At 34.4% G+C, this 14,521-nt stretch overlaps 1 protein-coding gene across 2 annotated transcripts in view; it reads left to right on the forward strand.

Moving 5' to 3' along the window:
* Positions 1 to 1,128: 1,128 nt before the first annotated feature.
* Positions 1,129 to 14,521, forward strand: part of ncoa1 (nuclear receptor coactivator 1) — a 106,841-nt gene continuing 93,448 nt past the window's right edge. For both annotated transcript variants that reach the window (XM_056480566.1, XM_056480568.1), the window contains exon 1: positions 1,129 to 1,613. The gene's annotated coding sequence lies outside the window, so the exon portion shown is untranslated. The remainder of the gene's footprint in view (positions 1,614 to 14,521) is intronic.

Consider the following 14,521-nt stretch of genomic DNA (forward strand, 5'->3'; position numbering starts at 1 on the left):
GTGGCGAGGAACAAACTTCACCAATTGACGAAAGTGATGGGGAAAAAAACCCCGATAGAAACCAGGCTCAGTTGGGCATGACCATTTTTCCTCTGGCCAAACTTCTTGTGTAGAGCTGCAGTCTAGGCTCTAGGTCTTTCCACTCACACTGGTAAGTGCACTGGGGCCGTTGTCCTGCTGCCATAGCATCATCCAAGTGGATGCTGCACACTACTAGCAGGTGTTCAGGCTGGCCCATGATCAATTTGGAGACTCATCTGTCACTGGGGTCTTTGAGGAAACATATTAATGCTCTCCACTCCTCCACCACAGCATCTGCTCAGAATACAGCGTGGTCCAAGATAATGGAAACATCGGGAATAATAAAAACAGACTAACATAAGCGCAGATGCAGTTCAAATTACAATGTCTTTTGGGAAGTGTTCCTGGCTCCGGTTGCCCTTATTAATGCAGCAATCCTTTAGAGGATTTGGATTTCAAAAGCCTTTGTGTTTTATGTGTATGATAATGCTAATTATAATGCTATAATGATAATAGAGATGTGTCTTTAATCTAAATTTAAATTGACAGAGTATGTCTGCCTCCCGAACTGTCTGTAAAACATATGCTGGATAAGTTGGCGGTTCATTCCGCTGTGGCGACCCCTGATTAATAAAGGGACTAAGCCGACAAGAAAATGAATGAATGAATAAGTCTAGGTCTTAAACATTTTTGAATTCTTTTACCTCCTGTGTGTGTCAGAAATTCACCACCTGGGTAAACACAATAAAAACACTACTACCTGCCACCATATAAATCAAACAAGCAAACAAAAGCAAAGCGTAATAACTCAAACAAACCGTCAAGTGAAGTTTATAGCAAAATCAATGAAAACCTAACACTTTCATTCAAACCCATACCCCTATGGGCCTCCGCGCTCTCTACTTTACACTGGAGAAACGGATCGTTTCATTTTACGTCCATTCACTACGCAACTTAGCGATTCTTCAACAACACACAAACCTGCGCAGCCAATCAGATTCCTAAATCATGCGTCGCCGAGCAACCCCGTCAAACCATGCAATAGAGATCAGTGCAGTCGCGCACCTTCTGCGTGACGTGAGCGATCCTCCTGTTTGTTTGTGTAGCTCGAGGATGAAAATGGCGGTGGCGAGAGATCAACGCGAGAATTAAACACACAAATGACCATTTGACGTGGATGACAGCGGCACTGCAGCTCCGCGAGCGACTAAAGAAGCGTCTCATCGTCAAGCGAGTGCATTCACGAGAGCAAACACCCGGAGTTTAACGAGAAGAAACTGCGTCCTGGTTTTAAAATAGCTGCTGAAATTAGCCCGCTAACCTCGTTAGCGTAGCCAGCCTTCAACCGAAGGGTTTAACGGACACCACAGCACCACACTTACGGAATTATTCTACCAGAACAAGATGAACTGCGCATTTCTCGACTTACCTCTCATATGCAAGCTCAGCCGCTGGCGCTGGGCTTGCAGAAATGTTTGCATCTGACTGAATGCATAACTAATCGCTCCATCTGGCTGTATTAGCCAGCAAACAACATCCTCCAGGATTCTCAAAGTTCACATAGCATCTGAAGAGGAGATCGGACTGAACAGGTAACTCAAAAGCATTCGTGTTATGTGTTGTACTAATGCCCAGGGAAGAGATTGTGTGGCAGGGTTTGAACCAGGGGTTACTTGCTGTGTACATAAACAAATCGCTCCTACAGATGCTTTAGTCTTACACGCAGGTGGAAAACATGCGACTTTAGCACAGCTTTTGCATGCGATCGTCTTCCATAGAGTGAGGTATCAATTTGCATATGTTATTGAGAGCAGAGGATTTTGGATTGTGTGCATGTGCTCTTGTTGTTTTTTCGTAGTGCATTGAATTGAGGAGCACGCTAATGTCATGTGAAGGGATTCAGCATTACGATCATTGACACCTCAGTTAATGTCAGGTCGTGGCTGCAGGTGTGAAAACGTAAGTGCATTGATTTAGATAATACAAGAGAAATGTTTTTGAGTCTTCAGTGTTCAACAGTTGTTGTTTTCAGCGGTCATTACTGTGATAATTAGTTTGTCACAGATAGGCATGGGCCAGTTTAAGATTCTGACGGTATGATAATCTTTGATATCAATATCACGATTCCACGGCATTGTGATTACTGCTCTAAAATATATTCTTTTTAAATGTCTGGGTAAAAAACAACAAACTTTCCCCCTTTGAACACAATATATTTTATTTTGAGAAACATTGCTAATATTTTGGAGCAGTACACATTTATTAGCTGGATATACTGTTGTCCTAAAAACTTAAAACTAAAACTATAAAATTATAAAACAATAAAATCTTACACATACCGTAGGAAAGGTAAAGCAGAAACATTTGCTGATTTTTAAACCTTGACTTTTCCAAAAACTTGAGGTATACCTTTAACCCCATGCCTAGCGCCCATGCCTAGTCACAGGTAAAATTGTCACTGTTATTAAACCAAACTTTAACTTTTGCTTCAGTAAACTCCTAATTTGCTGATTATTAACAGTTATTCATGTGATAGCTGGGCTTAGGTTGTGCGTCTGAATACCTAAGTACAACCGAACATGTACTTAATACGTACTTATAAACATTGAAGTAAAATTTGTACGTTTGTTCATTCATTCGTTCATTCATTCGTTCGTTTGTACGTTCATTTGTTCGTTTGTTTTAACGTTTGTCCGCACATTCGTTGATTTTATTTATTTTTTTAACAGTAACAACAGTCCCACGTTACTTTGAATAACGTTTCAGTATTCGGTCTGAAATTGCATGTAACTAGGACTTCAAAATAACATTATTTTAACAGCATTATTTTATGTTTATATTATTTTAATAGACGGTGGATAATTTTGTACTTGGATAGTCATTGGCTGCTAATATGATTTGCAAATGTTAATATTGCAACAACAAAACCAAACTGTTAAATATATACTTGTAGAATGCACTGTTTTTAAAGTTATCACACAACGTTTTTTTGTCTGGAGAGATGTTAAATGAAATTTTTTAAATGGGAATCCTTTCAGAATTGTGCAACTTTTATCAAAAGGAAACCATACAAAAACTTTTAGTTTTTTTGTCTTATATATTATTATTTATCTGTCTTGTGTATTATTTATTGATGTTGATGACTTTTAATTGTTAGAATAGTTTTATAATTACAGAAAAGTGATACTTATAAAATGTTGTAAACTTGATCTGTTTTTTTGGCATGACATAGCCAGAGAAGCTGATAGGACAATAAACTCAAAAATCTAATCCTATCTAATATGATTTACCTATAAGGAGTTGGCAAAGAATATTTTTCAGAAATTATGTTATTAGGGAGTCTGAATGTGCGAATAAAAAACCTATTTTTCATCGATCTAATAAACAACCAATTTCTTACTAGACAAGTATTAAGACACTATATAATAGTGAGAGTTGGCTTAGTGTTTCCTCATAATTACTATACTATACTATATACTATACTTATAAAAACTACTGTAAAAAATTCATTCATATGTTTACCCAACATAAATCGATTAAGTTAGCTCAACAAGTTTAGGTGGATTGAACATGAAACATTTAAGTTATTCCAAAAATGTCAAGAATTGTTTGACTGTAGATACACTTTTAATTGTTGTAAATGTTGCTTAAAATGTGCTAAACAGTTTTTTATATCAGTGTTTTAAAAACAATATTCAAACAATATTTTATTGTTGTTATTAATTAACAACAAATTCAGTAATAGTTATTATTATTACTATTCTGAGTAAAATTCCATTGAGATTTCAAAAACAATAATGATAACAATATTTGTTATTATTTTATCAAATATTTTTTATTGTTATTATCTAATTGTATAAAATTTTCCTCAACTTTAATTGTAACTTGCTTGTATTTTATTAAGCTAAATTAATTGATTTTGAAATGAAGGTAAATATTGACTGCAGTCTGATTATTTAATGGGTTAAATAAGATGGGTTTAACTTTATAATAACAATAATTATTATTAATTATGTTATAAAGTTAAGCATTACTTGAAATTGTTGTTGTTATTGTAACAATAGCGCTAATAATGTCTTCCTCATGAAGTTTCATATTATTACAAATTATTGAACTTATAAAATTATTAAACAGGTGCTAAATGGAATACAACTGCTATTATTACTACTACAAATAATAATAATAACAATTGTAATAGGAAGTTATTCTATTGCAATTACTACCAATAAAAACAATTATAATAGGTATTTATTCTATTACCATTACTAGTACTGCTAATAATAACAATTATAATAGGAGTTTATTCTATCATTACTACTATTGTTAATAATAATAACAATTATAACAGGAAATTATTCTGAAAAAAGCTTTATTTCTTTTTTCGAAGGCCCCAAATATGTTTGTGGTCAGAATTCACAGCTCCCTGTCACCCCTCTGTACATTCTAGCAGCACATATTCATTTTAAGCATGTCCCTCACATGAACCTGCCATAGGAGGGATAGAAGAAACAGACTTCCTTATTTTTGAATCTTCTGTGTTTTTGACTAAACAGGAGTAACTTAAGTTCAAAAATCAGATGTCCAACAGTCTCTAGTGTATGAGCAAAATGAATATAAACATTGCTTATAGTATATAAATATTCTGGTTATGGAGAACAAGCCACTTACATTTTTTTTCCATTAGTTTAATTAATAAAATCCAGCTAATTTTGAAATGAATCTGAAGGCAGTTAATTGACATTTCTTTCATACAACTCAGCAGTTGCAGTGTTGTCTACTGAAGCTCCCTAATGTTTTTGTTTACATTGCCTCACAACTCAAAGAGTAATTGATCAGTAGCCAAATAAAGCTTGCAGTATGAGCAGAATGCGCGACACGCTCCTGCAGTTTCCTTCTCTGCATGCGTGTTGTTGAGCGAGCGCCTCTCTGCCGCAGCGTGGAGAGAGAGGGGCGCTCAGCTGTGCCTCCCCAGACGTCACAGAGCTGACCTACATCTCTCTCTTAAAAAAAAAAAGAAAAAAGCTTGTGCAGCAGCCTGGGAGAATGTGTGGGGGTAGGGAGAGCGCCAGAGCCACTGAGCAAATGAACGAGTGAGAGCGTCAGGAAAGCAAACGGACGAACAGAGGGAGACCCTCCTCTCAGTTGTCCTAATGTCTTGTTATCACATTAAAAACATTAATTAACATCTCAGGGTTATTTATTAAGTGCATGACAAGCACACAATATGACAAACTTCGCTTTTCCTTGTATGATTTGGCGATGGGCAACAGTTTCTGCGAGTGCAGCATCTGCTTCCTTTGCTTCAGGAGTTGTATTTACAGATGGGAGAAGGTGGGAGGAACAGTCTCGCCCCTAAAGTTCAGAAGTACAGGATGTTGTAACAAGCTCAGTGTGAGCGAAACTTCAGTTTCTCATGTGCCACACGCCTCGCTTTTAATAACCTTGCTGTTTTTTGACACCTCTTTGCGCTCTCTCTTTCTCATTTTAGCTGTCAGTTTGGTAAATGAAACATTTATGCTGTTTATTTTTTTTCTCTCTTTTTTTTTGTGTTTTTTTTTGTAGGGTGAACATTTTTTCTCTACACTGTGAAAAATAAAATCACCATTTGTTCAGCACACTACTTTTGTTGTCATATATACTAAGAATTGTGAATAACTGTTTCTACATAAAAATATATGTCAACAATATTTGCTAAAATGTCATGTCTACATGTTTAACTGAGTTTTCTGGACAAACATTTTTGTGTTGAACAGGAATGTTGATATTTAAATAATTTGCTCGTGCGTGACGTGACGATCGAAAACTAAGCTTGTTTATCTGTTGCTTGTAAGAGGTGTGACACAGTGGCGCAGTTGGTAGCACAGTCACCTCGCAGCAAGAAGGTTGCTGGTTTGAGACCCAGCTGGGTCAGTTGGCATCTCTGTAATAATATATATATATGTATATATATATATATATATATATATATATATATATATATATATATATATATATATATATATATATATATATATATATATATATATATATATATTGTAGCCTGGTCAACATGTGACTGGTAATAAACACAAGTCCCAAGCCTTTGCAAATAACGCAGATATTGGTTGAATACGTATTGAGATTGAATAATCCTGAGGGACTGAATGCTGTGGGAACTTGTCAACATTGAGCAGCTGTTTTAGGAGTCTGGAAAGTGGTTGAAAGTCAACACTTTCTTCTAAATATTTAGCATTTCACCACTTTCCATTACATTATTTTTAAAACACTTAGTTACCTGTAAAGCATGTGCATAAATAAGCTCTAAAGTTTTAGATGTATGGACATTTATACATCCATAAAAATACCAAATAAATAAATTAAAAAAAAAAAATATTCCACAAAACCATTTCAAGTAAATAAAATACACACCAGTGGTGACACAGTGGCTCATGTCTTCTCACAGCAAGAAGGTCAATGGTTCAAGTCCCAACTGGGCCAGTTAGCATTTCTATGTAGAGTGCATATTCTCCCTCTGTTCACGTGAATTTCCTCCTGGTGATCTGGTTTTTCTCACAGTCCAAAGACATGCGCTATAGGTAAATTGAATGAAGTAAATTGGCCGAAGTGTATGTGTGTGTGTGAATGCGAGAGTGTATAGGTGTTTCCCAGTACTGGATAGTGGCTGGAAGGGCATCCGCTGTGTAAAACAAATGCTGGATAAGTTGGCGGTTCATTCCGCTGTGGCAACCCCTGATAAATAAGGGACTAAGCCCAAGGAAAATGTACACCAATAGTTATACAAAAAATGTACGTCAACCTGCATACATCCACGCTCAAAATTTAAAAATATTTTGAAAAGTAATTTACAAACGCTGTTTGTTAAACAATCTTTTAACATCCACGTTGTTTTCATTAAATAGTCTAAAAGAAATGTTTTTCAATAAGTCTCCAAAAGTAAAACTTCCTTAAGCCTCATTCACACTTCGAGTGACTCGCAGTGGCAAAGCGATAAGCGACCATTCATTTCAAAGGAGAGCGAGCGACTTCCGGAGACCTCCGTCTATGCGAGTGACAGCGCTGTTGGCGACCAGGTGGGCGTGTCAAACAACGTGACGAAGTTGAGAATCCTTAAACTTTATGCTAATGAAGAGTGACTTTCTTGAGCGACAGCCAATAGGAGCACCAGTAGAGTGTGATATTCTCTCAGCTCCTGCAGAGGCCGGTTGTATTGTCCGTGCTGTAGACTTACACGGACCTGCTTTTGCAGCAGGTCGACACCTATAGCGACAGGCAGTTACACAGTCACTGTTAGTGTGAATGTGGCATTATACACCTGGTGTCATTGAATAGTTGTACTGTACATACAGTGCTCAGCATAAATGCATAAACACCCCTCATATTCATTCATTCATTCATTTTCTTTTTGGCTTAGTCCCTTTATTAATCAGGGGTCGCCACGACGGAATGAACCGCCAACTTATCCAGCAGCGGATGCCTTTCCAGCTACAACCTATCCCTGGGAAACACCCATACATGCTCATTCACACTCACACTACGGACAATTTATCCTACCCAATTCACCTGTACCGCATGTCTTTGGACTTGTTGGGGGAACAGGAGCACCTGGAGGAAACCCACATGAACACTGGGAGAACATGCACAGAACTCCACACAGAAATGTCAACTGACCCATTCGAGGCTCGAACCAGCAACCTTTTTGCTGTGAGGTGACAGTCCTACTCACTGCGCTGCCCCCACCCCTCACAATTTTTTAAAAAGAAATATTTTCTATAGGATGCTTTATAATAATATATTTGTTCATATGTGTTATATTGGCGAGTAACAAAGACAAATCTTGAACTAATCTATCAAAAACTTAAGATCAGAATCCAAAAATTAGTACAGTTAGTAATTAGTATTATAAATATGAAAAGGTTATTAAACAGGAAAATATATATAATTTTAATTAAATTTAATAATGTTAAAATATAAATGTAAACAAAGAAAATTATATATTATTTGAAATTTTTTAGTTTTTTTTTGCAATAATTGTTGCAATGATTTTAAATGTATTGTCTTTCTATTCCTCAAGTTGTTTGCTGTGCAACATCTCATTTTTAATGAATATGTAAATAAATAAAACAGTTTTGTTTAAATGCACCACATGTATTGGCTATATTCACTAAGAAATGGATAAAAATATTATGTTCAAAAGGGGTTGTACTTATTTATGCTAAGCTCTGTATATTATGCATATAAAAAGATACAATTTAAACATAGTCAAAGACATCTATCCTCATTGAGTGCATATAACAATTGCTTTTTTTGTCTCCATTTGCTATTGGTTTCAATTTTATAAATGTTTACCAGTTACTCCACAGTCTGAGCGAAAACAAGATTTTATCGCCATCTTGATTTTCATTTTGTAAATTCAGTTGTTCTTGTAGAACCAGCAATGAGGAAGTTATTAGCTTGTTATTACTCCCTTTTGTTGTGTCACACATTGTCCAGATCAATGTCCCCCGTCTTCTATCAACAAAGCATACACATGGAAACATTTAGTGAGATCTGCTTCTGTGCCCCAAAACACTGTAAGATTCTCCAGAGGTTATTGTCATCATGTTATTGAGTTTGAACGTTTCCTGGGAGTCATTTCAGTCTGTACACAGATGTTAAGTGAATGGTAATAGTGCTGGGTTTTCATCTGCACATGTCAGTAAGATCATTATTTGGAGATGTTATGCCTATGTGCTAGACAAGCTGTGGACACATTAGTTGAGTCAATATGTTTGTTCATTGAACAGCTGATCTTTTTTTCTCAAACACAGACTTGTGCTTTGATTTTGTGAATGAATACACAGAGCATTTTGTTTCATAGCTTTTAATAGTGTGCTTTCTCACTGACTTCTAAAGGGCAGCATTGCAGTGTTTTTTTATTAAATGCACTTAAAGTGAGACCTTACTGTATGAAACGTGGTTTGGTTCAAGTATCATTCATTCATTTATTTTCTTTTCGGCTTAGTCCCTTTATTAATCCGGGGTCACCACAACGGAATGAACCGCCAACTTATCCAGCACATGTTTTACGCAGCGTATGCCCTTCCAGCCACAACCCATCTCTGGGAAACATCCGTACACACTCACCCACACTCATACGCTATGGACCATTTAGCTTACCCAATTCACCTGTACCGCATGTCTTTGGACTGTGGGGGAAACCGGAGCTTCCGGAGGAAAACCACGCGAACGCAGGGAGAACATGCAAACTCCACACAGAAACGCCAACCAAGCCAGCCAAGGCTCGAACCGGTGACCTTCTTGCTGTGAGGCGAAAGCACTACCTACTGCGCCGCCTTGGTTCAAGTATTTCTTAGCTTACTTCACAGTTAGACCTCAATATCTATGTAGGTCACAATATCTATTTTTTGTTGTACGATATATAGCACCATATTATATTGTGATAAACAATGTTATTGTCATTTTAAAACCATTTTGTGCCACTCGCTATACAATGTAAATATGTCACAATACAAGTACACTATTGCAAAAAATTTTATTCTTTAGAATATTTCATTTAATTACAGTCATTTTAACAATGTAATAATTAGGCATTAAAATCAGAATGTGAAAACGCACATCGTAAACAAATAATAAATGTTAACAAAAAAGTGCAAGGTAAAAAGTAATGGAGGTTGCGATATCTGCTGCCAGATCTATTTTCAGTTGTCAGGCACCCACATGAAAATATACTATAGTAATTTAAAGTAAATACTATAGTGTTTTTTAACCATACTGACACCTCCAATAGAAATAGAGATGTGGCACAATCAGTTAAAATGTTAGAATTTGCTAGAATGTTAGAATTGTTTTTATATGAGTCACCAAAAATGATTGAGGTCATATATGTGTTGTGCGATAAGTCGATATGTTTATTATATTACCTATTCGCAGTGATTAATTTAATTTAACTTTGTTCTTGGAATCGACAACTTATTTGTTTTGTTTAAATAAGTACATGCTGAGTTCCACACAATCTACTTGGGACAACTTTAAGGAATCAAGTGAACTTATTCGTTTTTTTTTTAATAATTTAAGTGGATTGAACATAAAACAATTAAGTTGTCCCAAAAAAACCTCAAGAATTGTGTTGTTTTAGTTCATTTTAAATAAAAATGTTGAACAAACAGCAAACCTCGTTTTTTGAGTGCCCTATGAAATTTCTTTTGTTCTGAAAAATATAAAAAGTATTTTAAAAGTAATCAAAATTTTGCAATATTTTTAGGAACCTTATGATGTAAAAAAAATCAAAACCTATTCTATTGTTTAAAAAAAACATGAGCAAAATTACATAATTGTTAAAAATATTGCAAGTTAAAATTGCTTGTAATAAATGATTATTTTTAATTTATTTACATTAGGGCTGCACGATGGAACATTCTAACATTTCGATATTTTTTTAATTCTGCGATGTATATTGTGATATGAATACAATTTCACTAGATGAGTTGAATATTTGGAAAGAAGTTTAGATTAATTGGGATGATTCTGTAGGAGAGTGCATAAATTTAATCAAAACAATCTACAAGCATAGAGAATTTCAGTAAAGAAAAAGATACAATTAAAATAAACACACATCTTATAGTTATCCTATGAGTCGAAATGTATTCAAGTATACAGTAATTGAATAATCAAATGTAAAATGATACTGCATAGTTTTCGTTTTATAAACTAATCAATAAAATGTATCGATATAAAATTTTCAAAGTTACAAATGGAATAATTTCTTACACCTGAATGTATTTATAATTCTCATACAGTCACAGATCAAATTATAATCCAGACTCAGCATTGTGTATATTCGCGATGTGACTATTGTGAATGATCACATTGCGATATCAATGCTGAAACGATATCCTGTGCAACCCTAATTTACATATTTTAAATTTATGAAGTACATTCTACGGTGCAGTGATATTAATCCAACACAGGATCATTGGAAAATGTGATTCAGCCTACTTTTTTGTGAAACTGTAAAACATACTTCAACATACATTTGTCCACAGTTTCTAGGTTTAAAAACTCAGTATGATGATAAGTTTTGTTACATTTCACACTAGTGATATTTACAGGTCACATTATCGATGAATGCATATTTTTATGCAGTTTTTTTGTACTTGCACCAAATACATACCACAAAAAAGTCTATGATTTGTAATCCAATATACTGTACAGTTCCACAACATTGATAAAAGCAATGTAAAATCAAGGTAAAACTATGTGGTTACAATGCACTTTTCACTACTGTTTGCATTTGATAACACTATTTTTACTGTTTTAGTTTTAGTAAGTGATCTGCTATGACAGGACATGATAGCATAAAATTAGTATTCAAAGTTGTGAAAGCTGGAATTTGTGTGGCCTCAGTATTGTTTGTAGTACTGTACCATTCTTTTCTCAGGTCTTAGCACACTCAAAATATTATGTTTACTGTTTGTTCAAACTACTTGTTTAAAATTAGCTGAAATGACACATCTTAAGTTTTTTGGGACAGCTTAATTGTTTTATGTTCAATCCACTTACATTTGTAAAAACTAATAAATTCACTTAATTTCAAATGAAGCGCCAACACAAATCGATAGTGTGGAACCCAGCATTTTTTGCGGCGTAGACCAACCTCTTTTCTACTGATTTCACTTTCAGCTTTAACATGTACTACTGTTTTTTTTTTTTACTTTACTCTTTCATTTCTTCTTGTTGATAATGTCCATTGATATGTTTTCTGAGTAGCAATTGAAAAGTTTGTTGTTAGTGTACGAGAGTTTGTCAATATCAAAATAAAATGAATAAATCAATATTTAATATTAATTATTTATTTATAATCAATATTTTATAAAACTATTGTTTTGTTTTGTTATTTTATAAAAAAAATGTTTACCTATTTAAAATTAGCCGAAACAACTCGATTCTCTTCAGATTTTGTTGGGACAACTTAGTTGTTTTATGTTCAATCCACTTAAATTAATAACTTAAATTAAATTAATTCAATCCACGCAAACTAATAAGTTAATTCAGTTCCTTCATGTTGTCCACAAATCAATTGTGTGGACCCAGCATTTTTTATAGTGTGTTTGGTAACATTTGAGGTTTGAAACGCTGCATCATTAGTCTGCACTTGCTTGCAGAATGAATGCAACTGACTCATGCATTTATCATAACTTGTCCATAATTACCAATGCGGTTGATATAATTTCCAAATCATAACACACACTCGCTTGCATTGCAGGTACAACAGTGACTTGTTTTTGATGTTTTGAGTTTTTAGTCATTATTTTCTATAATCAGCGTATGATTTTGATGTTTTGAAACCAAAGCAAGGTATGATGCAGACATTGATATGATGTTTTCATAAAGGAAGGCAGATGTTTTCTTTTCAGCATTTAGTAATGCTTCATAATGTTGACATTTTAAAGCTGAGATTTTCTAGTTTTCTTGAATTATTTACTCCGTATGCTTGATTTGAATAATAAATTCTGGTGTTTATGCATGGGAAAAACAATATAAGCAACCCACAAAAATATTTTTAAATCATAGTTCATTTTATTTATTCATTTGCCATTAATAAGGAAGGAGAAACTTTTTTTTTTAGAGCTTGATAATAAATAATCTTGATGACAATGCTTTTTTTTTTTCCATACAGTGGTCCCTCGTTATTCACAGGAGTTACGTTCTAAAAATAACCTACAATAGGTGAAATCTGCGAAGTAGTTGGATTTGCTCTTCAGTATTTGGACTCTCAGTAGTGATTATTAAACCACACTGAACTGAGCTAAACTAAACTGAACTTAAACACTAAAAACTGAACTCCACTGTTACTATTACTATGACCTTTTATGCGAAGCTGCTTTGACACAATCTACATTGTATAAGCGCTATATAAATAAAGGTGAATTGAATTGAATAGTCCGCTTTATTTCTTACAATTATTATAGATGTTTTAAGACTGTAAAACCTCTCACACACTTTATACACTTTTCTCAGACAGGCTATAACATTTTCACACTTTTCTCTCTTGTTTAAGCACTCTCAAAGTTCAAACCTTCATAGAGAAATAAGTCCAGCATTATAGACTGAAACTAAAGATCAAAACCATTTGATCTTCATTTTTTTTTTGTTGTAACGACACCCTACAGTCGCATAACTTCTACCTTCCTTTAGCATGTCCAGAATTTAAACTTTTTGTGTGATGGCTAGCATTTTCTTCTGCCTTTTGGGTTCAGTCACACTGACACTGCTAGCGATCAAAGATTTATGCAAATTTGGCAAGCTGAGCGCATTCTGTGCTACAGGATGGCATGGAGGAGATTGATTGACAGGGGTCTACAGCCAGTCAGGACGCAAAACACAATGCGCTGTAGAAAAACAAGCATATCATATTGCACAAAAAAAATCTGCGAAACTGCGAGGCAACGAAAAGTACTTCACGTTATAGTGAGAGACTACTGTATTTCGAATTTTTTGATTTAATACAGAATTGTCATAAAAATGTCTATTTAAATTGTTGAATTCAGCTTTGCCAATTGAATCAATAGTTTTACGATGTTTAAATAATTATATATTTTACAACCGCACTATAATTTATAATAAGTATCATTTATAGCAAAAATGTTTTTTTTTTGTTGTTAATAAATATGTTAAAACAGCTTAACTGTGAAAATGAAAACATGAGTGAAAATGTATCTTGGGTGTGTAATAGTATTATTAATTATACGTATATTATAAATAACATTTAAATACAGTTTAATATACAATAGCAATAGTTATGTCATCATTTCTTGAGGTTAAATTGGAGTTTTCAAAAGAGCTTTGGCAATATTTCAGTTTCAGCATTTAATGTTTTTTTCTCGTAGCAACTTTGAATATTTAGTTCACACTCTATGTTGTGACTAGAGCTGGGCGATATGGCAAAAACGCTATCTCTATAATTCTTTGCTATATAGAACTATAACAATATATTTTTCGATATAAGTTTTTATGCTTCCACTTTTAAAAGAGTATTCCTGCCATGACTGAAGGTGGACACTGCTGTTGGGAAAGTGAAACAAGCATGCTAAACAATACTGGGTGACACAGCATCACCTATGTTCGGCTGACAATTTTCAGCGGCCAAAAGTTTGGTGAATCTCTAATATCAGCACAATTATAGATTCCCGTTGTTGCATATTTCTAATGTGTGATTGGCACTTAGGATCAATATCATAAATATCAATAACATAAATTTTATCGTGATTCGATACGATATCATTTATCAGCCCAGCCCTAATTGTGACCTGCAGATGCTGAAACAGTTTCACGTGAAACTGAACTGTAAGAGGATCTTGCAGACAGAACATATTACCAACCTGCCCTGACTAGTTGTCATTTTGTCACTGTTTTGGAGCACACTAGATTATAGATATGCTTGATTATAGTACCTGATAAAAGTAATAAAAAGTCTAATAAACCTCGTTTTAATTGCACCTTT

The sequence above is a fragment of the Danio aesculapii genome, chromosome 20 (genome assembly GCF_903798145.1).
Source record: "Danio aesculapii chromosome 20, fDanAes4.1, whole genome shotgun sequence".
Classification (NCBI taxonomy): domain Eukaryota; kingdom Metazoa; phylum Chordata; class Actinopteri; order Cypriniformes; family Danionidae; genus Danio; species Danio aesculapii.